We start from the raw sequence: 25,535 nt of genomic DNA, 5'->3' as shown, positions 1-25,535 counted from the left end.
TGATCCGCCCATCTCGGCCTCCCAAAGTGCTGGGATTACAGGCTTGAGCCACCGCGCCCGGCCGGCAATTTCTTCTAAAGTTAAATATAATCTTACCATACAGTCCTGCGATTATGCTTCTAGGTATAGGTATTAACCCAAGTGATTTGAAAACTGTCCACACAGAAATCTGTAAGCAAATGTTTGCAGCAGTTTTATTAATGATTACCAAAAATGAAAAGCAGCCAAAATGTCTTTCATTAAGTGAATTGATCAATAAATTATACATTAATAAGATGGAATATGTATAGAATACTATTTAGCAATAAAAATAAACGAGCACTCAAGCCGATGTTAAAAGGCATGGATAACTCTTAAATATGTATTTTCTAAATGAGAGAAGCCAGTTCAAAGTCAATACACTGTATGATTCTATTTATATGATATACGAACAAGGCAGAATTTGAGAGATGGTAAACAGATCAGTGGTTGCCAGGGATTCAGAACGGAGGCATGGAAAAGTGAATAGGTGAAGCATGGGACTTTTAAAGCAGTGAAGCTATCGTGTATGATTCTGTGGTGGTGAATACATAACACAATGCAAATGTCAAAGACCATGGAACTTTACATCACAAAGAATGAATCTTAATGTATGCAAATTTTTAAAATCATTTAGAAAGTCAGAGAGATCCCAGAATGGAATACAGAATATGAGAAAAGAATGTGTGTTACTAATGTATGTACCAACTCACTGCAGAGGGTGGGGGAAAAGGTGCTGACGTAAGTGATTTTGGAAATGAGAGGAGTCTTAAGACTAAAGGCAAAAGGAATTGCACATAAGCACTGCACACTAGTTGATAAAGTTGCTTCTATTCTGCAACCAGTGCACATGTGTACTGGAATTAAATACTTACATTTATGGATGACAGATATGGAAGCCAGGTTTCTCACTGTTGAAGTGGAAAGCTATAGATAAGCAAGGGGAAAAGGTTAGAATGATCTAAGTGATAATGGATTAGAGCTGGAAACATAACTATGAACTCATAATTAGTGTAGTATATAAAAAGATACATATGGAAATATGAAAACATTCATAAATATATGTATATATACATGTGATTATATACACATATATTTTCTTGCTTTGTCGTCTCTGAAATAATGATACCCCAGTAGCAATGAACACACCTAAGACTCAGATCTTAGTTACTAACATGGAGTTGTGCTAATAATGATAAATATATCAATAATATATCAATAACATACCAATATATCAATATTGGGTTCATTAACTATGACAAATGTACCACATTAATGTAAAGTGTTAATAACTGGGGAACTGAGCATGAGGTATTTGGGAACTCTCCATACTATCTTCACAACTTTTCTGTAAATCTTGAACATTTTAAAATAAAAAGGTTATTTTAAAAAATTAAACAAGGGAGCTCAAGCTCTCCAGCCTAGTGTCCCCTCTTTTAACTCAACAACGTAAAAGTCCTTGAGCCAAAAAACCCACTAAAGATTGACTATGATTTTGACTGGGACAGGGGAAGAAATTTCTACAGAGATAAGAGCAAAGCAAATAATATTATTTCAATACATTTTCAGTCTTCAAAATTATAAAACAAAAAGTACAGCTTATTCTGATCTTAAACAAATGAGTGCCTAACCTAGTAATTGGGATTGAGCAAAGGCTTCTCTGAGAAAGGAGAAATAGAGGCTTATCAGGTAAAGCAGACACTGAGGAAAGTGTTCCTGAGATGAGGGGATCACATATCCCTAGGCCCGGAGGTAGAATCAGGAAGAATCATGGTGAGTCAGAGGAACTTAAGAATGGCCAATGTGGCCTGACGCGGTGGCTCACGCCTGTAATCCCAGCACTTTGGGAGGCCGAGGCAGGTGGATCACGAGGTCAGGAGATCGAGACCATCCTGGCTAACACGGTGAAACCCCGTCTCTACTAAAAATACAAAAAATTAGCTGGGCAAGGTGGCGGGCGCCTGTAGTCCCAGCTACTCGGGAGGCTGAATTGGGAGAATGGCGTGAACCTGGGAGGCGGAGCTTGCACTCCATGAGCCAAGATCACGCCACTGCACCCCAGCCTGGGTGACAGAGAGAGATTCTGTCTCAAAAAAAAAAAATTAAAAAAAAAAAAAAAAAGAATGGCCAATGTGCTGTGGTTAAGATGCAGAGTGGGACAAGAGGGAAATTTTAAGATATTTTAAGTGATATTCCATCATAAGTGGCCCAGTCAACCAAATTAAGAGCAATGGTCTTTATCAGAAAAGTAATAGGAATCTATCCATGGGTTTTGATGATCAGATTTAAGTTTTGAAGATAGCACTCTGGCTGCACCACGTGGAAGAAATCGGAGGTGGGTTGGAGTACCCAGGATGAGCACTAGGAGCTCTGTTTGGTGTTTGTGATGACTGAATAAGGTAACCCAAGATAAGATAGTAGTGATAAATACGGAGGGAGATGAAGGATTCAGTGACCATTTAGAGTTAAAATTGAAAAGCCCCTAAGATTAGGAGGAAGGCTAGGATGTTTACTCCTACCACTACTATTTGATATTGTGTTATATGTTCTAATCGGTATAATGAATCACAAAAAAAGGAAAAAAGGCATACAAATTGGAAAAGAAGAAGTAAACCTGTCTTTCTTCACAGACAGTGTGATCATGTATATAGAAAACACTATGGAATCCACAAAAAAAGTTGCAGGAAACAATGAGTGCATTTAGCAATGTTGTAAGTACAAAATCGCCATGAAAAAACAATCAGATTTATATATTTTAGCAATGAACAATTGGAAATTATAATTTTTAAAATAAAATACCATTTGGTAGTATCAAAAAACACAAAATACTTCTGGATAAAATTGATGAAAGATTTGTACACTGAAAACTACAAAACATTGCTGAGAGTAAACAAAGATGATGCAAATAAATAGAGATATATTTATAGATCAAAGCACTTATTATTTTTTAAAAAATCAATTCTCTTCAAATTACACTTTAGATTCAACGAAATCCTAATAAAAATCCCAGTAGGCTTATCAGTGAAAATTGGCAAACTCATTCTACAATTCCTCTGGAAATATAAAAGATATAGAAGAGCCAAAACAAATTTGAAAAAGGAGAACATAGTTGAAAGAGTAATAGTATCTGACTTCACGATTTATTATAGAGCTGTAGTAATCAAGACCATGTGGTTTTGGCATCAAGACAAAAAAAAATCAATTGGTGAGAATTGAGTTCAGAAATAAACCCACACATATACAGACAATTGATTTTTGACAAAGGTGCAAAAGCAATTCAACAAAAGAAGGATAGTTTTGTCAGCAAATGAGCTAGGTACAATCCAATATCCATATAGGAAAAAAGTACACTTCAATCTCAACATATACAAAAAGTAACTCCAAATAGATCAATGACCTAAGTATAAATCTAGAACTATAAAACGTCTAGGAGAAAACATAAAACACAAATATTTGCATTCTTAGATTAGAAAATATTTCTTAGACATGCCACAAAAGCACAATCTATTGTAAAAAAAAAAAAAAAGAAAAAAGAAAACAAAAACTATCAATTAGATCTGATCAAAATTGTAAATTTATGCTCTTTGAAAGACATTATAAAAAGGCAAGCTACAGTCTGGAAAAATATTTGTGTATTATATATATGTTAAAGGACTTCTATACAAAATATGTAGAAAGTTCTCAAAGTGCAATAAGAAAACATATAATCCAGTTTTTAAAAGCCAGTCAAAAATTTGATTAGACACTTCATAAACAAAGATATGTGAATGGCAAATAATGTTATAAAGACATTTTCAACATTATTAGTCTTTAGGGAAGCACAAATAAAAAATAGGAGTACCACTACATACATATTTGAATGACTAAAACTTGAAAGTCTGACTATACCACTTGCTGGCAAGGATGTGGAGCAACTGGACCTCTGATGTACTACTGGTGGGAATATACAACTACTTAGGAAAAATAGTCTGGTAGTTTTTTTTTGAAAAAAGTTAAATATACATCTACCACATATTCTGGTTTTTCCAGATATCCAGAAGAAGAAAAAATAATATATCTATACAAAGATTATATGTGAATGTTTATATTATTTTTTCCAATAGTATCCCAAAGTAGGAATCAAGTGAATTGCCCAACAACTGGTGGATAGATAAACACATTTTTATGTATCTGTATGATGACATATGACTCAGCAATAAAGAGAAAAATAATCGATATACATAATTCAAGGATGAATCTAAAACTAATTACACTGAGTGAAGAAGATAGAACAAAGAAAAGTGTATACTTTGTGATTCCCTTTATATAAAATTCTAGAAAATGAAAATTAATCTTTGGTGAGAGAACCTGATCCATCAGTGGTTGATGTGATGGTGGGGGAAAAGTGGATGGGAGGGAATAAAAAGGAGTATGAGGAATTTGGGGGTAGTAGAAACATTCATTTTCTTGATTGTTGTGATGGTTATATAAACATATCAAATTCACACCTTAAATATGTATAGTTTATCGTCTATGTCAATTTTTAAAGTATGTGCTCCAAACATTTATTTGAAAGGACTTGGTGACTGACTGGATATGCTTGGTAAATAGAAGTAAACTATCAAGAATGATTCCCAGGGTTCTAGTGTAGACACCCATACACCATTTCCGGTGTTTTGGCAGCTAGGATTCCTCGTGGGGGTGCTGTGCGTTGAGTCATTGCTGCAGCACTCTATAGACAGGTGCAAAGAGGGCTATTGAAATTGAATGTTTGTTGATTATGCTCCATTGTATGCCCAGGAAGGACTGTGGGAGATGCAAAGAAAGCTTAAAACTTGCAACACAGTTTATATGTTCATTGAAAAAAGACACACAATAACATGGTATTTAGGCAAGTCTCGGACAGTATCACCCTAAATAAGTAACAGAAATAAGAAAGTGGGCTAGGAGTAGTGGCTCATGCCTTTAATCCCAGCACTTTGGGAGGCTGAAATGGGAGGATCATTTGAGCCAGGAGTTTGAGACCAGCCTGGACAACACAGCAAGATCTTCTCTCTACAAAATAAATGAATAAATAAATAAATAAAAATTAGCTGGGCATGGTGGCATGATCCTGTGGTTCCAGCTACTTGGGAGGCTGAAGTGGGAGGATTGCTTGAGCCCAGGAGGCCAAGGCTGCACTGAGCTGTGATCATACCACTGCTCTCTAGCCTGGGAAACAGAGCAAGACCCTATTTAAAAAAAAAAAAAAAAAAGTGGATGCATAATGTAGGTTACGGTCATCAGGCGAGCTTCTTAGAAGAAAGTAGAATTTGTGGTGACTTTTAAAGAAGTTTAGATGCTGCTAAGAGAAAAAAATATACATATGTAGACATCAGAAAAAGGAAAAACGCATAAGTAAAAGTCCCAGGGTCAGAATATGCATGAAGAGTGTGTGTGTGTGTGTGTGTTCACGTGTGTGTGTTGTGTTTTATATGCAAACCCATATGTGTTGCAGTTGACAGGGATAGAGAAAGGCAGTAAGGTAATAACAAAGATTATTATAGAGAAATGTGAAATAGCATGTGGGATAGGTAGGATGGAGGCAGATTATCAAGGGTCTTGAAAAGTGTAGACATGATCTGAAACACTGTAAGTCATTATTGAGTTTGACAAAGAAGCTGAATGATCAAAGGAGCATTTGATAAAAATTAGAACTGCATTTGTGTACAGCATAACCTGGAGAGGAGAGAGGCAATTTTATAGCTCTATAAAAGTGCCTTTGAAAGTGAAAACATTTTTAAAAATCTCTATAGAGCTAAACTGAAGAATTCCCAACCGCATGTCATTTTCTTTGTTTCTTTTCAAAGGAATGTTAATGTGATAAGCAAAATAGTTTCACCATGTCTTCATACTTTCTCTTTCAAAGGAGTGTTAAATAACTGCTATGTTTTTTAATCTAAGGAGCTCAGGCACAAGGACTTGAACTTCTACCTAGAAATTTTATTGTGGGAAAATTTCCTGTGAAAATGTATACCACTTATTTTCACTTGATGTGTAAAAAATTCATTTCCAGTTTGATGATTTAAATCTTAACATGGAGAAATTGATGAGGGGTCGTTTCCCCAAAATTCAAATAACTAAAAGTGGAAAGCTCAAACCTTTAAGATTAGAAGAACTAGGGTTATTTTGTGAAGAGTAGAATAACTTAAAACTTTTATCCCCAATAGACATAGATTTATCTTAAGGTTTATCTTATCACATAGTTCTTCTCTCTACCAAAAATAATGCCAGAACAAACACATTTGTTTTGAACTATGGTTTCAAGGAGAATTCGAAAAAGGATTTTCTTATGGTAAGTGATAACCTGGGACAGATTATTAAGAAATATTATTGCACTTTCTAAAAGAGTTTTGCTAAGACTGTGGAGGTCCAATTTGAGTTTAGGCAAGACTCAAACATGTTATATGCAGAGGAGGCAGAGGTCTAGGGAAATTTGGGTTATGAATTTGAATTTTATTTTATTTTTATTTACTTTTCTTTTTCTTTTATATGAATAACTTTTATTTCTAATTGGCAAAGTGAACATTGTATATATGTATGGTGTATAACATGATGTTTTGATATATGTATACACAGTGGAATGATTAAATCAGATTAATACATCTGTCACTTCTGCACATATTTCTCATGTTTGGTGATGAGAACATTTAAATCCATTCTCTTAGCAACTTTCAAGTGTGCAATACAATATTATTAACTAAAATCACAATCTGTACTATAGATCACTAGATCTTATTCCTCCTGTCTATTTGAAACTTTGTAGTCGGTCAGGCGCGGTGGCTCAAGCCTGTAATCCCAGCACTTTGGGAGCCCAAGGCGGGCGGATCACAAGGTCAGGAGATTGAGACCACGGTGAAACCCCATCTCTACTAAAAATACGAAAAATTAGCCGGGCGAGGTGGCGGGCGCCTGTAGTCCCAGCTACTCAGGAGGCTGAGAGGCAGGAGAATGGCGTGAACCCGGGAGGCGGAGCTTGCAGTGAGCTGAGATCCGGCCACTGCACTCCAGCCTGGGGGACAGAGCGAGACTCCGTCTCAAAAAAAAAAAAAAAAAAAAAAAGAAACTTTGTAGTCTTTGACCATAACTCCCCATTCCCCGCTTCCCCGCTCCCACCCCCAGTCCCAGCCCTGACAACCACCATTCTACCTTCTGCTTCTATGAGTTAAACTTTTTAAAATTCCACGTGTAAGTGAGATCGTACAGTATTTGTCTTTCTGTACCTGGTTTTTTTCACTTAGCTTGTTGCAGATGACAGGATTTCCTCCTTTTTAAGGCAAAATGATATTCCATTATATTATGTATACCACATTTTCTTTATTCATTCATCAATTGATTCCCTGTCTTAGCTATTGCAAGTAATGTTGCAATGAATATGGAAATGCAGGTATCTTTTTACCACACTGATTTCATTTCCTTTGGATACATATTCAGAAGTGAGATTGCTGGATCATATGGTAGTCCTATTTTTAATTTTTTGAGGAACCTCCATACTATTTTCCCCAAGGCTACACTAATGTACCTTTCCACCAACTGCCTACAAGGGTTCTCTCTTCTTCACATCTTTGCAAATGCTTATCTTAGAGAGGTGAGGTGATAGATATCTATTGTGATTTTAATTTGCACTTCCCCAATGATTAGTGACGTTGAGCACCTTTTCATATGCCTGTTGGCCTTTCATATGTTCTGTTTGGAGAAACCTCTGTTCAGATCCTTTGCCACTTTTTAACTTTTTTTTTTTTTTTTTTTTTTGCTATTCAGATGTTTGCATTTCTTATATATTTTGGATGTTAGTTCCTTATTTGATGTATGATTTACATATATTTTTTCCCATTGCATAGGTTTTCTCTTCACTCTGTTGATTGCTTCTTTTGCTGTGAAGCTTTTTTTTGTTTGATGTAATTCCATTTATCTCTTTTTGCTTTTGTTGCCTGTGCTTTTGAGGTCATATCCCAAAAATCTTTGCCGAGACCAATGTCAATGTCTCTAGGTTTCCTTCTAATAGTTTTACAGTTTCCAATCTTACATTTAAGTCTTTAATCCATTTTATGTTGATTTTTGTATATGGGATGAAATAAGGGTCCAATTTCATTCTTCTGCATATGGATATCAAGTTTTTCCAGCACCATTTTTTGAATAGACTGTCCTTTCCCAGTTGTGTGATCTTGACACTTTTGTTGAAGATCAGTACACTGTAAATGGGCGAATTTATCTCTGGGCTCTCTGTTCAATTTCATTGGTCCATATTTCTTTCTTTGTGCCAGGACCATGTTGTTTTGATTGCTATAGCTTTGCAGTACATTTTGAAATCAAATAGTGTAATGCTTCCAGCTTTGTTCTTTTTGTTCAAGATTGTTTTGGCTATTTGATGTCTTTTGTGTTTTCATATAAATTTTAGATTTTTTTCTATTTCTGTGAAAAATGTCTTTGGAATCTTGTTAGAAATTACGTAGAATCTGTAGATTACTTTGCATAGTATAGACATTTTTACAATATATTTTTTGATTTTTATGTTTGAGAGACACTCAAATTCCAGGGCATGACTGGAAGTCAGATAAGGCAGGCATCAAAAAAAAAAATATTCTGCAACATGAAGCCAGGTGTGGTGAACTTCATTCAGGAGTAAGGACCCACAGTAAGAGGAAGACACAATTTTGAAAGTTTGAAATGTGTTCTGTTATTCAGATTTGTTTCCTATCTCAGTTCCCACTGAATGTATTTTCTTAAAGGTCAATATTTTGAAAAATACTGCTTAAGCTTTTAAGCACTGGTTTTCATGCTGCAATGCTTAGGAGCTCCTATCTCAGAATGTAATCATGGAGGTCCTCCTTCACTGTATTAGTTTCCAGGGACTGCTATAAGAAAGCACCAACTGGATGGCTTAAACAACAGAACTGTATTGTTCTGAAAGTTTGGAGTCCAAAATTAAAGTATGAGAGAAGTTGATTCTTTCTGGGGGCTGTGAGGGAGAATGTCTTCCAGGTCTCTCTCTCTTAGCATCAGAAGCCTGAAGAGTTACTTCACTTGTTGACAGTGCTCTCCCTGTGTCTTCACACCACCTTCTCTTCCTTCTGTTTCTATGTCTATCTTATATGAATCTAGTCATATTAGATTAAGGCCCACCCCAATGACCTCATCTTAACTTGATCATCTATAAAGATCTTATTTCCAAATAAGGTGACAGTCACAGATCCTGGAAGGTAGGACTTTAACATCTTTTGGGGTGGATGCAATTCAACCCATAACACCCACCATAATCAACCTTATCACATACCATAACACAACTTTGGTATCAAGAGAGTTCCAGTGCTTCTGAGTTGAAGCACATCAGGGTATGGAGACAGTGTAAGGTAAGATGAGAAAAAATGAACTATTGGTAACACATTCAAATGGTTAAAAACCTTGGTGGATTCAGCCAGGATGTCTGTGGACTATTAAAGTCAACCAGTTTGAAAAGTGTGCATTAAATTTTACCTAAAGTCTACTAGACCTGAAATACTACAAGTGCTACTTTGTTATTTTTCTTATAATGTTTCCATTTTCCTCAAAAGTCTTAGATGTGGCTTTTTGAAATCCCTTTTTAAAATCTAATTTCAGAAAATTGGTCTTAATTTAGCATAGTATTTTGTTTATCTTGAAAAATAAGGCGGTTGCTTTGAAAGAAAATATCATTAAAGCTTTCATTTTTCTTTTTCATCCCCAAAAGAGAAAGAAAAATCACCATTTTAAAAATCAAAATCCTGCTACTAGGAATATACTGTGATTAAACCTAATTTATAGGAAGCAACCAATAGCAAGGAAAATATTTGACTCCCTAGAAAGTTTTAGAAAACCTCATATACTTACATTAGGGAAAATTCCTAGAACTTAGCCCATTTCCCTTTTGCCAGAAAAAAAAGGCACTAGGAATTGACACTGACCTTGTAAATAGAGAGTCAAAGTTCTGTAAAGCAAGGTGTGCTTTGTACACAGCTGCGAAGTACAGGAGCCAATAACAAAATCCAGATAGTCTTCCACTCTGTGTTGCCTCACTACATAGACTAGTCACGTATTCAACAACCATACTCTCTTACAGAGTAAATCTCTGATGACGGTAAGTTCTTTAGTCCTTCTTATTTATAAGAGTTAGGAATACTTTCAGCAGCAAATAGCAAAGTAAATTAATAATAACAAATAGATAGGGTTGTTTCTGTTTACTTTTCTTTTTTGCTTTGTTTTTACAAAACCTGAACTCTGAACTCTGAATACAGAGTTCAGGATATAAGTAGTGACTTAATCCTGTCACTAGGAATTGGGTCTTCCTAGTCTTCCTCTCTACCATTCTCAGTAAGTTGACTTTTTGTCCCTGTTTTTACGATTTCATGGTTTCAAGGTGGCTGTCATAGCACACCAAGCATCCTGTCTGTATGTAGGCTGAAAGAAGGGATCACATGAGCCAATAAGCTATCGTTTTCGCCCTCGTCTGTTTTATTAAGGAACAAAGACTTTCTCATAAGCCTCTATTTTAATCCCATTTTGGTCAGATCTCAGTCATGTGATCACCCTCAGCTATAAACAAAAATGAAAAATTGAGTATATGGCAAAGGAACATAAGATCATCATGATTTTCTTAGACTAGGACTAAAAACATTATAACACAAGCAAACTGTGGCTCTATAAACAAAGAAGAATGGGGAAATGGCTGTTGGGTAGACAGAGTCTGCCAGACCACACTGAGGGTATATTAGAAGGCTTTTTGAGAATCCTTAAATAGTAACCCCATCTTTGAGGCTGAAGTAACAATAAAAAGATGATTAAAACAATTAGCTACAAGAACATATAAGAAGAAAACAGAGACTGTTCACCACCTTGGGAAGCTCAAGAAAAACTACTGGATAAAATGGTTTAAAATCAGAGCCCTCGAGACTCCGTCTCAAAAAAAAAATCAGAGCCCTTTATTAGAACAAATATTGACTAAATTAATAATCCTTATAACATAAATTAAAAACCCATATAATAGTATCACTAATATGGACACAAATAAGTATTTGCTGATCCTTAATGGACATTTGCCATAACATATTAAGTGCTGAATGGAATCATTTCAGCAAGTGACCTTATGAATAATTTTACAGCATCTAGAACAGGACATTGGAAACTCTAATGTGCTTAAAAATCACCTGGCAATGTCAAAATGCAGATTCTGATTCAGTAAGTCTAGGGTAGGGCCTGAGACTGAATTTCTAACAATTTCCCAGGTAATATGAATGCTGCTGATGATACTTAAAATAGTAAGGAGGTAGAAAACAGTTCATATCTTTTAAATTGTTTCAGCATAGCCAATATAAGTTTACTTTGGGTTGAGACTTCTGCAAATAACTATCCTTGCTTTTGGTGAGAAATATCAAGACTGATCAGTGAAATGTTATTAAAAAGCCTCTTGGATAATTGATTACTTCAAATGTCACTTTTACTTCTTTCACATAGCTTCAGTCTTAAGTTACCAGTCTTAAGTAATTTTTCCTCTTAAAGTTATTGAAAGAAACTCCATTTGTACCATAAACCTAAGGACACAGAATTCTTTAAAGGGAAGCACTTTTTGTTCTGTTGAGCCCTTTGATAGGTCTAGCTTTAAGGTTTTAGTCAAAAACCATTTAGATGTAAACCAGTTATTTAATGTTACTGGGTCTATTGCTTTCCACACACCTTCAGATAAAATATGAAATTAGGTGCAAGTTGTTCTTTACTTATCTAACTGCAGCTTCTTGAAAATGACCTTTTACTTACCTGCTAGGCAGAGCTCGAGCTGGGGGAGAGGAGGTCACATGACGCAATAAGGGATCAAGGTTTGCCAGAAGGACATCAGAAGTTATGCAGAGTCCATGAGCTGATACAGCGACCTAACATTTACCTGCTTAAAGTGTGCAGGGATACAGAAGGCTTTCCCTTGAAAACAACAGATGTCTAAAATCAAAAGCTGCATCTTTCCTCATTTTTAGGTGCTAAAGTCCTTAACATGCAACATGTTTTGTTGAAGTTCTCTAAATGTTTAATGAAGACTGGGAAGTAAATTTCATTTGGATACCTTCAGGGTTCTTCTATATTCTTCATGTATGGTATCTATATGAATGTGCGCTGAGAGGAACAATCAGGTTTAATAATTGTGGATACTGAGTTGCCCACTATCTAAGAGCCAGAATTAATAGCTCTACCTTCCATTTTGCTATTTATATCTCTATTTTTATATTTCTCTCTCTCCGCCCCCCACCCAAACTTCTCCAGCAAACCTTTAAAAAATTTTATGTTAATGGTCATTTCCTCAGAATAGAATCCACTCGGCCGGGCGTGGTGGCTCAAGCCTGTAATCCCAGCACTTTGGGAGGCCTAGACGGGCGGATCACGAGGTCAGGAGATCGAGACCCTCCTGGCTAACACTGTGAAACCCCGTCTCTACTAAAAAATACAAAAAAACTAGCCGGGCGAGGTGGCGGGCGCCTGTAGTCCCAGCTACTCGGGAGGCTGAGGCAGGAGAATGGCGTAAACCCGGGAGGCGGAGCTTGCAGTGAGCTGAGATCCGGCCACTGCACTCCAGCCCAGGCGACAGAGCGAGACTCCGTCTCAAAAAAAAAAAAAAAAAAAAAAAAAAGAATCCACTCTAACTGGTTTAGGCAAAAGGGATTAATTTTTTTTTCACAGAGCATTAAAAGGTTTACAAATCACTTGAGACATAAACAGTCTCTAGGTTGAGCATCCAGGAGAAATGTCCAAAGCCACACCACACAACTGGGCACCCCTGAGAGCAGCTGACTCTGCCATGATAGGAAGTACCATAGTGGCTGCTGGCCACATACCCAGCAACTACTGCCATCACAGCTCCTGCTTCTCTCCCCCACTTCCTTCAGTTCTAAATTCAGTTATCATGAATACGTCTCTTCGGTAGAACCTGAATCATATCCAGAACTCTAACTTCATTAAAGTCTGAAAAGTGCTAGTTTTAGCTTTCTAGACTCAGCTGTTTAAGAAGCAAGTTCAGATGATCATTGAATAGGTAAACCTATAGGATCAGTCATAATAAGCACAACAAAATGGGCACACATTTCAAATTCACCCAAATCAGCCTATGAAATCCTAGCTTTTGGCCATTCCTAGAATGTCACTCCAATACTACATACACTAAGTTACACATTTGTTGAGGCCTCAATCCCTCTAGATATGCTAAGTTTTTCACCATCCATTTTCCTCACTCTTCCAGACCTATCTTGTACATTTCCTCAGATCCTCCTGGGCTTCATCTGCCCTCAACCCCGGACTGTTGCTAGCCCACAGTCCTGATCAGAGGAGCTCAGCAATAGTTGATTGACTCATGCCATTTCAATGGTCATGAAACTCAGAAGACTCAGCATCCTCACCCTGGTTTTTGCAGCCTTCCCTGCAAATCCTGGGGAGAAAAAAACAGGATTTGACATGGCCTCCATACCTCTCAACACAGCAGAAACCGCAGCAGCTCCAGTAACTAAGTCAGAGTTAGTTACTAACCAAGCAGCTGTCTGGAGGGAAGATGTGCAAGTTAACACTTTGTTAGGTCAAGTAGGCATATGAAGCAGGAGATGGAAAGAAGCCAGTAGGTAGATTGTTCGCCCTTCTTCCCACCAAAGAATTTTTCTAAGACGCTGTGAATTCATGAATCTCTCTGGAGATGTTCAGTGTAACTGAGTAACCATTTAAATTTCCTATAACCAGAGCTCAATAACAAGACCTTTTGTTTCCTGTCCTTCCTTTTTTGTCACACTTGCTTCTTTGGACTTATACTCCACAATAAAGCTTGTGCTCGTAAGATGAACCTCACACTCTTTTCTTAGGAATCCAAGCTAAGCTACCACCTTTGCAAAGACCACTCCCTCAATGTGGAGTGACAGTTCCTCTTTATCAGCCCACATCCAACTTCTCTTCAAAAGTCTGTCTCAGGATATTCCCTTGCACAGGAGCCCATACTTCACTATTTCATTACCTCTTATCTTACCTCCTTCACCCTATGTTTTTCTGAATATTTTTGTGATCATATTAACTTGTGCTTTTCTTCACATAGTTAGCACATATTACGCATGATTTTCCCCCATCCTCGAGCTGTTCACAGCATAGGCTATTTTTTTTGCCATCTATTTTCTCAGATGCACTTATGCAAATGCTCTGGAAGAAGAGAGTGCCCAATGTAGATACAGTTATGGAGACAAGGTATCCGCCCACCCTCCAGCTTCTGCCTGACTTCAGTCAGCATTTTTTTCCAAGCATGCTTTGCCTTCCTGATGCAGCTGCAGGCTTTCCAAGACCAGTCTGTTATACCTCCCTCCCAGGGTCCTGTCCCACAATCAGAAATATTCTCCTCATCCTTGTGCATAGCTCTCTTTCCACTGCTCCAGCCTAAGGAAAAAGAAAGAAAGAAAGAAAGAAAGAAAGAAAGAAAAAGACTTATTCTGGGTCCTGTTCTTGACTGCCTGGCTGATAAGTGATTTATGCCCAGTTATTAATGACTAAAAGGGTAATTCCTAAGACAATATTCATATATTTAAGGAGATCCTATGAACAGGTGCCTTAAACCAAAGTGAGTTACTCTAAAAAGTGTAGTTTAATGGAGTAAAATCTTCTGAGCAAGATAATTTTAATTAGCAATTGCACCATCAATTTTCAACATTCTAGAACTCTAGTAGATCATACTACATACTCTTACGTACCCAAACACCAATATTTTGTTAGTGTGATATCAATATTTTAATACTTTTTAAACCTGAGACATGAATTATTTCTGCTTTGAGAAGTACCAGAGAGTTAAACCCAACATTAAAAGAGAGGCCTTATGAGCTAGAAAGCAAAGACGACTGGGACAGTAACCCAAATTTTCTCAGATTAAATTCACCCTAGTTCTACCTCCTGAAAGAAGATTTAAAAAAGAAAAAGTTTTCCCTGAATATTTAATTAAATAGGCCCTCCCTAAAAGAGAATTATAAGGAAAAAGGAGTCCGTCTTACTCTCAATATAAGGCTGCCTCCAATGGTATCAGATTGATAGCTAAAACAGTCAGTGTTTAGTGGTAGAAGCTCTTGCCTGTCTGATGGATTTGTTTTGTTTTAAGGAAGGCAAAAGCTAAGAACCAGCCATCCAGTAAGCTGACTTCTGGGCCTTAATAACAAAAACTACAGCTGTCAATAAAAATATTGTAGTCTTTAATAGAAATAAAGATTTCTAAAAGATCATCTTTGTACTATCACAAAGAGATGGAATTATTTGTAAATAAAAGTTCCAGAGGAAGACATTTGGACTTAGTTGCTTTTTGTCTCTTCACTGTTTTTCTGTCTATTGTAAATTATGGACATTGTTTATAGTGGCTAGAAGATTTTGCCCCAAAATGAGGCTCATCATCAAAGATAACACCATTGATACACATTGTTCTTAAGACCATATTTGCCAGAAAATCCAACTTAATTCGTTTTCAATTTTCAGGATTCATTTTCTTCATTTTATACAATGTTTACTTTATTTTATGTACTTTTTTATTGCTTGTTATCCAGATAATTCAAATTATAATGATAATAGATGGTTAATGTTTACATTTTGAAATGTAAGTTATAGTCAATATATGTAATATTTAGTTTAAATGATTTTTTAAACTTTTCTGAATTCTGAACAGTTTTTAAACAATGGGTGTTAATATGAGTATTTATATACATCATGAGATACATATGAAAATACCAATATTGTGATTTTGCTTCAATAGTGTCATCATGACTTTCTATGGATCACCTCAATACTGCTGCATAAATGATCACCACCCTTGGTCAAATGTGTAAATGAATGTTGAATTCACTACTTCTGGTGTTCTTTGACTTTCCCAATGCCTTCCTTCTGCACAACAGTACCTTATTCTTCTTAGGGGTGTCTTCTGACTCTGTAACCTTGGAAACAGGACAAGCTTCAGCTATGTGCCTAGCACTGTGTGACATGTTTTCTATAATCATCTATTTACTCTTCACAATAACTCAGTGTGGTCCTTGTCAAAATTCCTATTTTACAGGTGAGGAAATGGATGCTGCATGGGGTTGGAAAACGCATAAAATATCACATTACTGGGAGCCACTCTGGGTCCCCTGGCTCCAAAGCCAGTGTCCTGTGTCTTCTACTTCACCACATCTAGTCTCCTCTTTGGGTTATTAGCATGTAGAAATGACTTTGTTTGCAAACCAGCACAAGACACTTTGATTTTAATAACAAAGTATTTTTCCAGTAATAAAATAATATTTTATCTTAACCAAATTGGAAACGAGATTAGATAGTTAGATGACCTTTGTAATCTCCTCAATCCCTGGCGGGTAAAGTGCAACTGTCCATAAAAGGTCAAAGAAGGCAAGTGCCCAGTGCAGCAAAAGGCATATAGTCAAATAACACAGAAAAACCTTCCTTCGTGGGGGAAATGAAGACTTGAAGGCAGAATAAGTGTACTATGCTTTATCTAAAGCAAAAAATACAAATGGAATATCTTATTCGCTCTTTGATAGAGAAACATATGTAGACATTTTCTGAACATTTATTCTCTCTAGGTGACCAGAATAATATCTACCATTTGCAGAGCACTACCTACTTGCCTAAGCACTTTACATTTGTCAGCAACTTATTGAACACTGTGAACTCAGCAGGGTTCAAACCTGAGAAGCTTTTGTTTTTCTCCTACTGTGGTTGTAACATGCTCTGTCGAATCTCCCATTCCCAAGACTTCATGGCTTCTCCTGCAAATGCCAATTTTCTGAACTTTTTAGTTTGGAAAATATGCAATCCAGTGCCATCCACTTCAGTTTCTTGTCCAATTCAAACGTCCATCTCCTCCCCAGGATACAGTGGCAGGGAGAGGAGGCTACTCTTAATTCTTTCCCCTCCCTCTTGCATTTTCTGAGCCCTTTTCTATGTTGAGGAAGAAGAGAGAATTCTCAAAAGACAACAGAAATGTTTTGCTTACCAGTTGCTGTTGTGACCTCTGTCCTCCATGTAGCAGGCAGTCTCTTCATTGCACAACCTCCTTTCATAGGAAATCAGCCCCTGTAGACCTCTTCCAGTCTCTCTTAGTTTCCTACATAACTCACCTTACAAGCTTTTGCTGCTGGGGGGCTCTTCTCTTAGTAAGTCACAGTCTAGGATGGACTTGCATCACAATAGTTCAAGCCTGGTACCTTTGTCCTGTCTACTTGACCTATGGAAGACTCATGCATCTCTTTTCTACCAGACAATGGGAGTGTGCCTCATTGCCCTATTGCTCATTTTCTCTGTCCTGAGTTCTGTCCCTATATTTTTTTCCTACTGCTGGAGTAAGCAAAAGGAATAGTACAGATCCATGATATGAGTAGGTATCCAACTGAAAAACGAGATTTCAGGCTCAACTTACTGCAGGCACCCCCCAGTCATTAAAAATATTTTCCTCGGAATACCCCATTGGATTATGCATAAGGAGCACTGAGAAAGAGTAAAATGAAAAGACACAGAACCCTTTCTGAGGCTGAATATTTACAATTCAATAGTCCCCTCAAGATTAGTGAGTACAGTGGTAAGCAGAGTAGCAGAATGAATTAGCCTCTTAATGATCGGTGTTTACCAATCATCTATTTGTCCCCTAATTTTCACCTATTTGTCTCTAACTTTGGAGCCAAGTAGACAACTACGAGACAACAAAAAAATTCCACTTAGTATCCTATTACACACAACTCTGAAAGATGGGCATGGTTATGCCTTAGGGAGGTAGATGGCAAATAATAATTACTGTTACTTTTTGAGGGCAGGAGAATTTCCATCACCTCACAGAGTGCTTGGCCTATATAGGGCTCAATAAATATTTACTAAATGACTACATAAAGTGAATGAATAGCTCAAGGTCATGCTTAGGAAATGGTGAACTGGAGTAAAGCCACTTTTCTTTATTACCATCAGTATCCCTCTAAGCAAAATGTCATCCTAACACTAATGCTGATTAAAGTCATAGTGCAGTGTCATATAAGAGTTCCTTCAGTCTAACTCAGTCATACCATTCAGTGAAATACCTCATTTCTCTCCCCATATTGGAATCCAGTCCTGGGTTGGTTCCACACACATGTGAAACCAATTAGCAGGTCCTAAGCCCAGAATGAGCTTATTGTGCCTGGGTTTGACGTTCTATATTTTGTAGTTGCATATGTTTGGTGAAATCTCTCCACGGCAAAGTCTCTAACATTTACAAGTATCATTTCCCCCCGAGCCTTTCTATTTTCAGTTGCTTAATAAACAATAAGGATCTGTGTGCCATTTATCATCTGTTAATTGCCATAGGTTCTCAAATTCAGTCATATAAAGGATGGTTGGTTATTTTAGGGACTTCAAACAAAAATTTTTGGATGGATGGATGGATGGATGGATGGAGGGGTGGATGGAATGGACTAAATACCTACATTTTAGGGAATTGATACCTTATGAATGCATGTTGATTAATGGCAATTTCATATGCCAAAAAAGCATTTGAGTCTCAGAAACTTGGAGAACGATTCAAACAGCTTTAAAACAAAAAATCTATACCCTATATAAATACAAGGGATATGTGAATAACTCACTTAAAGTGTTTTATTTAAAAACTGGTCAGGCACAGTGGTTCATACTTGTAATCCCAGCATTTAGGGAGGCCAACCCAGGTGGATCACCTGAGGTCAGGAGTTCGAGACCAGCCTGGCCACCATGGTGAAACCCTGTCTCCACTAAAAATTCAAAAATTAGCCTGGCATGGTGGCTTGCGCCTGTAGTCTCAGCTACTCGGGTGACTGATGCAGGAGGATTGCTTGGACCTGGTAGATGGAGGTTGCAGTGAGCCAAGATCATGCCATTGCACTCCAGCCTGGGTGAAGAAAGCGAGACTTTTATTTAAAAACGGATGGTTGATTCTTCCCAGTATTATTATAGAGGAAAAAACATGGTAAATATTTAATTTTAGAGCTGGGCCAAGTTGAAGACACCAAGGATTTAAGAAAACTTTGGCGAAGGGGTTGGAGAGACATCTTGTACATCAAAGAGAAGAGTCAAGTTTTTTCTCAACATTGCCTGTACTGGCTGAATTTCAAGTAACCTTTGCCATCCTTGCTGAAGCTAAAGCAGAGAGCTAACGAAGAACAGAAGAACTCAGACTCTTCCTGGGCAAATGAACAAATTTGTTGATTATTTTCCTTGGGTTCCACCTAAAAGATCCATGGCCTGAGTCTCTGAGATGCAAAACAAATGCAAGCAGAAGGAAAATATTTGCATTTGGGTTTGGACAACAAGATTACAGGTGCCCAAACAGGTATAGCGACCTCCAGCAATAATTTTTCAACTGATCAAGAGATTGAGCAGTGCAGGGAAACAGTTTCAGGCTTGCTTTAGGCAAGCTAGAGGAGCACAAAGGGGCAGTAACAACTCAGCACCACACAGTGTTCCCTTCCGAGGCAGGAGAGAGGCCTTGCTTGTCTATTCTTGGCACTGACCAGACTCTCTTATAAGTTTCTGGTAACCTCCCAGAGAGAACGGTGTGTTCCCTGCTGAGTGTATAAAGGGCTTGGAAAACATGTTTATGTGTGCAACCCTGTGGGCAGGGCCTGGCTTAGTCACTCTGTGTCACATACTTCCTCTCTGGAGTGTCAGGAGGCAGGCTTTGGCTTTTAGACCTGCTGTGCAAGCCCTCAGAAGCTAAGATAGTCCCCAGGTCCAGGCTGGGTACGTTGCTCTGTTTCCATCATCATGGAAGAGATAAGTTTTTAGGGAACCTGTATGTTCCTGTAAACCATGGTTCTTCAAGTATTCTGTTGCAAGGAGTAAATATAGGTTGGATTTCAGCTAAACACCTATTATGGTCACAAAGCCTTCCTTTGGAAACTTGCACCTGTTTTCCCCAGTGAGATTTGGCCAGGCGTGATTACTCACCCTGTAGGAGCTAAGATAACACAGATTAACACCAGGGCTCCTTGCTGCCATCTTGGAGCTAGTGACTCACTCCCTGCTCCTCAAACTCCCTTTTCAGAAGAGTGAAATTTGAGCAGAAGGAAGGATTAATCAGCTTGGCCTGAGAAGCCCCGAAGAGAGCGCATAGGGTTTCTAGTAAACAGAAAAGGGGTCTTTAGAGAAACCGTGAGCTCCTAGAACCTCTAGGCAGGCAACCTAGGTCCATCTGTCTTAGATACGAATAACAAACAGCAACCAAAATATTGTACAATTTCTTAAAAACAGACTGTAAGATTTAATCATTACTGACCTGTTCTTGTGAACAAGGTTAAGTCCATTTTAAAAATGGAGTCTCCCATGGAACTTTCTGGCATTGAATCTAGTGAAATTCCTCCATCTTCCAATATTTCAGGCACTTTAACCACTTTCTTAATACGGTCTTGCACTGTAGTTACCAAGTGCACGCTCTTTCTATATCCCCATCCTCCTGTAACTCTCTCCTAACTGTCAGGGATTTATTGGACATCCCCATCCTGCTATCCCATGAGCCCCTCAAAATCAACATGTCCAAAATTAATTTTGTCATAAGAAACAGGATAGTATAATGGTTTAAAAACAAAGCAAAACACACAGGCATTGGTATGGAAGTGATTGAGTTTGAATCCTGCCTCCACCTCTAATTACCTGTGAGATACTAGGCAATTGCATAACCTGTCTATAGTACAGTTTAACCGTCTATAAAATAAAAATAATAGTATTTTCCTTATGATAGGGTTATAGTGAGAATTAAATAAATTAAACATGTAAAGGAATTAGCATCATTATGTTTTCCATGTCAGGTTTGCTACAAATAAGAGTTAAAAAATGAATGAAACAACACAGTTAATGCTTAATCTAATACTTAGTCAAGCGACTGGTAACAAAAAACTCAAAACATGAAATACAGATTTGAGAAGTCCAGATTTCAGCAGCAATTTTGATAATTAGTAACTAGACCTTGATTGAGTAACACAACTTTTCCAATCCTCACCTCCTCATAGTCAAAATAGGGATGGCACTAATAGCTACCAACTGCAGGGTGTTGACTATGTGTTAGGCACCATTGCTGAGTACTTTATAAGCATTAAAAATAATAACACAAAAGTTTAATAACCATTTTGGAATCATCACTGATAGACGATATAACATTCATTCATTCATAAAACAGTATACACTGAGTGACTATTAAATGCTAGTAGTTGAGATACAAAGGGAACAAATGACAAACTCTTCCAACATACAGTTCACGAAAGAAGATACACAAATAGCAAATAAGCAAGTGAAAAGCTGTTTAACATCATTAGCCCTCAGAGAAATGCAAATGAAAAGTACAGAGGCTTATCACTATTCACCTATCAGAATGGCTAAAATTAAAAAGACTTACATCACCAACTATTGACAAGAATGACAGCAATCGAAACTCTCATATTGCTGGTAGAAGTGAAAACATGTACATCACTTTGGAAAATAGTTTGGTACTTTCTTGTAATAGTAAAGTGGCTGACCTTGAATTTCACTTCTAGACATTTGCCCAAGGGAAATGGAAACATGCCCACAAAAAAGATTTGAGCAAGAATGTTTACAGAATATTTGTCCATTGTATTAGTCAAGGCTCTCCAAAGGAACAGAACCAGTAGGTTATATACACATAGAAAGAGAGAGAAAAAATATGTTAAGAAATTGGTTCAGATGATTATAGGGACTAATAAGTTTGAAATCTGCAGGGAAAGCCAGCAGGCTGGAGACTCAGGGAAGAGTTAATGTTTCAGTCATGAATCTGAAGACAATATGATGGCAGAATTCCCACTTTCTCAGGGGACCTCAGTCTTTTTCTTGTAAGGCATTCAACTGATGGGATGAGAACAAGCCCCATATTATGGAGAGTGATCTGCTTTACTCAAAACCTATTAACTTAAATGTTTATTACTTCTAAAAAATATTTCCACAACAACATCTAAATTGATGTTTGACCAAATATCTGGATACACATAGCCTAGCCAAGTTAACACACAAAACTAATCCTCACATCTACTATTACCCTAAGCTGGAAATAACCCAAATCTCCATTGCTAGGAGAAGGGATAAATATTTATTTTGGTGTATTCACAGGATAGAACACGATTAAGCAATAAAGAAGTATAAACTATGAATATATGCAAAATATGGATGAATCTCCAAAATATTACGTCAAGAGAATGACCCCAAACACATAAGAATATATGCTGTATAATTCTGTTTTTGTGAAGTTCAAAACCAAGTAAACCTAACCCATGGTGATAGAAACAGTACAGTGGTTGCCTGTGGGAGATAGGAATTTACTAGAAAGAGACAAAAGAAAACATGAAGATATTCTGGGGTAATAAATGTATTGTTTACCTTGATTAGAGTGTTGATTACAAGGGTATATACACTTGTAAACATTCATATGATTATCCATTTTAAAGTTGTGTATTTCACTATTGGTAAATTTTACCTGAGCCTTTTAAAAAACTGAAGAGATTATAGTTCCTTCTTTTAAGGAGGTTACAGCCTGGTGGTAGAGACTGGCAGACAGGCATTTACAACACAGTATAAGTGAGGTACTTAACCTAACTAGCTTATTAAAGCTTTTAAAAGGGGATGTGGAAATTGGAGTGGTATTTTTGAAAGCACCCCAGGTATCTTAATGTGCAGACTCATGAGTTTCCCAATGAAGACCAAGACTTTGCCATTATTCACCTTTGAATCCACAGCAGATACAGAGTCCAGCTCAATAAATATTTGTTGAACAAATGACAAAATTCTATGCTTCTCCTGACCAAAGAAAACCAAAAGTGAAATCCTGTGCCGGCAACCCTGCCTTCTAATTCCGTTCAGCTTTTTATTTACATAATTCGAGATCAAGAACCTGTGAGAGGATTGAGAATGAAATCCAAGGATGACAAATGTATTTCACCTTGCCTATCAACTCTAAGCAATTGGAAGTAACAGTCCTTACACTGTACTAAGAAGAACTCTGCGGCTGAGTCTGGGCTCAAAAGGAGAGAATATTTTGGTTGGTTATTATTGTCTGCCATAGGTGTAAAAAAAAACACACCCCACTTTTGCCATCCCTGAAGTGCTCAAATTCAAGCACCACATATATCTAAATAAGATACAGACACAGCATATGTTGAGTGAGTCAACCTTGCTCCAGTGCAGAAAAAACAATATTTAAGAATTATTGGAGACCAAATCAAATATCCACACATTGAAAGAGGGCCCGTAGTAATTTATTTAGATGTGTCCCATGTCTACAAATGGGCAGATTTCCTTCAGTGGGTTGCAACTGGAATATCATTGAATAACTATTCATACGCTCACATATTTTTGTTAGACGTGTGTGTCTAACCATTTCTGGAATGTGCAGGGTCTACAAGTCAGTCACTTACAGAAATCTAGAACTCAAGCAGGGTGGGACTATAATAATAATTACAATTTATTAAAAGTTAACCAGCTGCCTGACATTGTACTAAACAATTATTGCTCCTAGTTACAAAGGCGCTAACTGGGCCTCAGAAAATATTAAGTGGCAGGGAGGAATTCCAACTCTGGCATGTCTGATTCTATGCATTAGTCTGTATGGTTACCTATTCAGCCATATTATCTCAATACCTAACTCTTTTATGATTTTCCAGAAGGGAGCAACTGTGTGACCATACTGGTGGATATGTCTGACTATGTGCAAAAGTGCATTGGACACCTGTAACCCAGATAGCATGATTAGGCTTCTCTGGCATTGCCTGGGATGGGCAGAAACATGCATGTCTCATTTTGGAGGCTTTTCTCCTGTCTCTTGGTAATTTTTGATCCTAGCTTGGTCCTGATCTCTCACCTCTAATCTATTGCTAGAAAGACAACAAACACTATTCTTGTCAGTTGTTGAAAGTACCCAAGAATATATCAACATGTACTCTACATAAGTACATGCTCACACTGAGATCCTAGCCACGAAGGGGCAAAACAAAAACAAAAACAAAACCACACCCGGGAATGAGGACAAGAGACAATAAGGGAAGGGAGAAAAGGAGAGAATGTGAAAGAGAGAGAAAGACAAACAGGGAGGAAGAAAGAAAGAAGGGAAATTGAATGAATGGAATTACTAATGAAATTGTCCATTTCAGTGCTACACAGAGAGAAACTAACTGCAATGTTGTTTTTTTCCTTCCGGATTATGTAACCACAGGACAGAAACCTATGGTTCTAAAATCATTTCCTGATACCCAGGTCTCCTTCCAATGAAGGGAAGAGCAAAATTCTTTGAAACTGTAAGCAGGAGATTAAAGAAAAGTGCCATAGAATGCCTATTTACCTTTCTTGATCTTTTGGGTTTAATTTTCTTCAAGACGGCCTTTAGAAATGAAAGCTGTCTGTAATTCCACGGCTGTGATTCACGACAGGGAGAAAATTCTCCTACAGTGCCTTCTTCAGGCCAAACTGCCAGGAGCAATGAACCCTTAACAAAACAGCCTGGGACGGTTTGTTTCAGAGAGTGAGTCTGTACCATAGGAAAATCATTGCAGTTAAAATGCAATAAAAAGAAAAAACAAAACAAAACAAAAACAAAAAGCTGGGTATTTGGCCTGTCCACATAAATGTCTTAGAAACTCTGCCATATCTGGCTGGGCACAGTGACTCACGCCTGTAATCCCAGCACTTTGGGAGGCCAAGACAGGTGGATCACAGGAGTTTGAGACCAGCCTGCTCAGCGTAGTGAAACCCCCTGTCTACCAAAAAAAATAGGAAAATTAGTTGGGCATGATGACATGCACCTGTAATCCCAGCTACTTGGGAGGCTGAGATGACAGACTCCCTTGAACCTGGGAGACAGAGGTTGCAGTGAGCCGAGATCGTGCCACTGCACTCCAGCCTAAGCAACAGAGTGAGACCCCATCTCAAACAAACAAAATAAAATAAATAAAAATAAATAAATTCCCCCAAAGAGTCCTGAATGTCAAGTAGTTAATCACCATTAACTAAATAAAGAAATTGACACTTGAGTTAAGAAACTGACCCAAGTTCACACAGATATTAAATGGAACAATCAAGATTAAAACTCAGCCAATGAATTGCAAAGTCCATATATTTTTCTTTGTGCCACACTGCAGTGCTAATTGGAGCAAACAGTTTTCAGCTTCTTTGTATTTTTGTATAGAATTAACCAGACGTTGCTTAGGAACAATTTGCTGTTGCCTGTGTTTTCCTCGATGGATCATCCTGAGACCTTTTGTTGACCATCTGACTTCAGCAGTATTTGGAGTCCTGGGGTCCCTGAAGGACTGTAATGACATCAGGGCTTCAGTGAATAATTCAGCACTTGAACACTGCCGTGTTGAAAAGTATAAGCAGTCCTAGACCTCCAAATTTTGCTCTGTTCTGTCATTTCCTGATGCCCTGGAAGAAACATTTCTTTCTTTTTTTTAATGCAATTTTTAAAATCTTTAGCTTTTGATAGAAAGAAAAAGTAAGGCTATCATCCCCTTTTTTGCTCC

General features: G+C 37.5%; 1 long non-coding RNA gene across 1 annotated transcript; it reads right to left on the bottom strand.

Moving 5' to 3' along the window:
- LOC117072466 lies at positions 1-24,452 on the bottom strand. Its single transcript, XR_004432806.1, has 3 exons — positions 24,356-24,452; positions 894-945; positions 1-169 (listed from the first exon to the last, which is right to left on the bottom strand). It is a non-coding gene; the product is annotated as an uncharacterized LOC117072466 (long non-coding RNA).
- Between the last annotated feature and the right edge of the window lie 1,083 nt (positions 24,453-25,535).

Source organism: Trachypithecus francoisi, unplaced genomic scaffold (genome assembly GCF_009764315.1).
Source record: "Trachypithecus francoisi isolate TF-2019V2 unplaced genomic scaffold, Tfra_2.0 Lachesis_group4, whole genome shotgun sequence".
Taxonomy (NCBI): domain Eukaryota; kingdom Metazoa; phylum Chordata; class Mammalia; order Primates; family Cercopithecidae; genus Trachypithecus; species Trachypithecus francoisi.
This window is presented reverse-complemented; position numbering and strand designations above follow the sequence as displayed.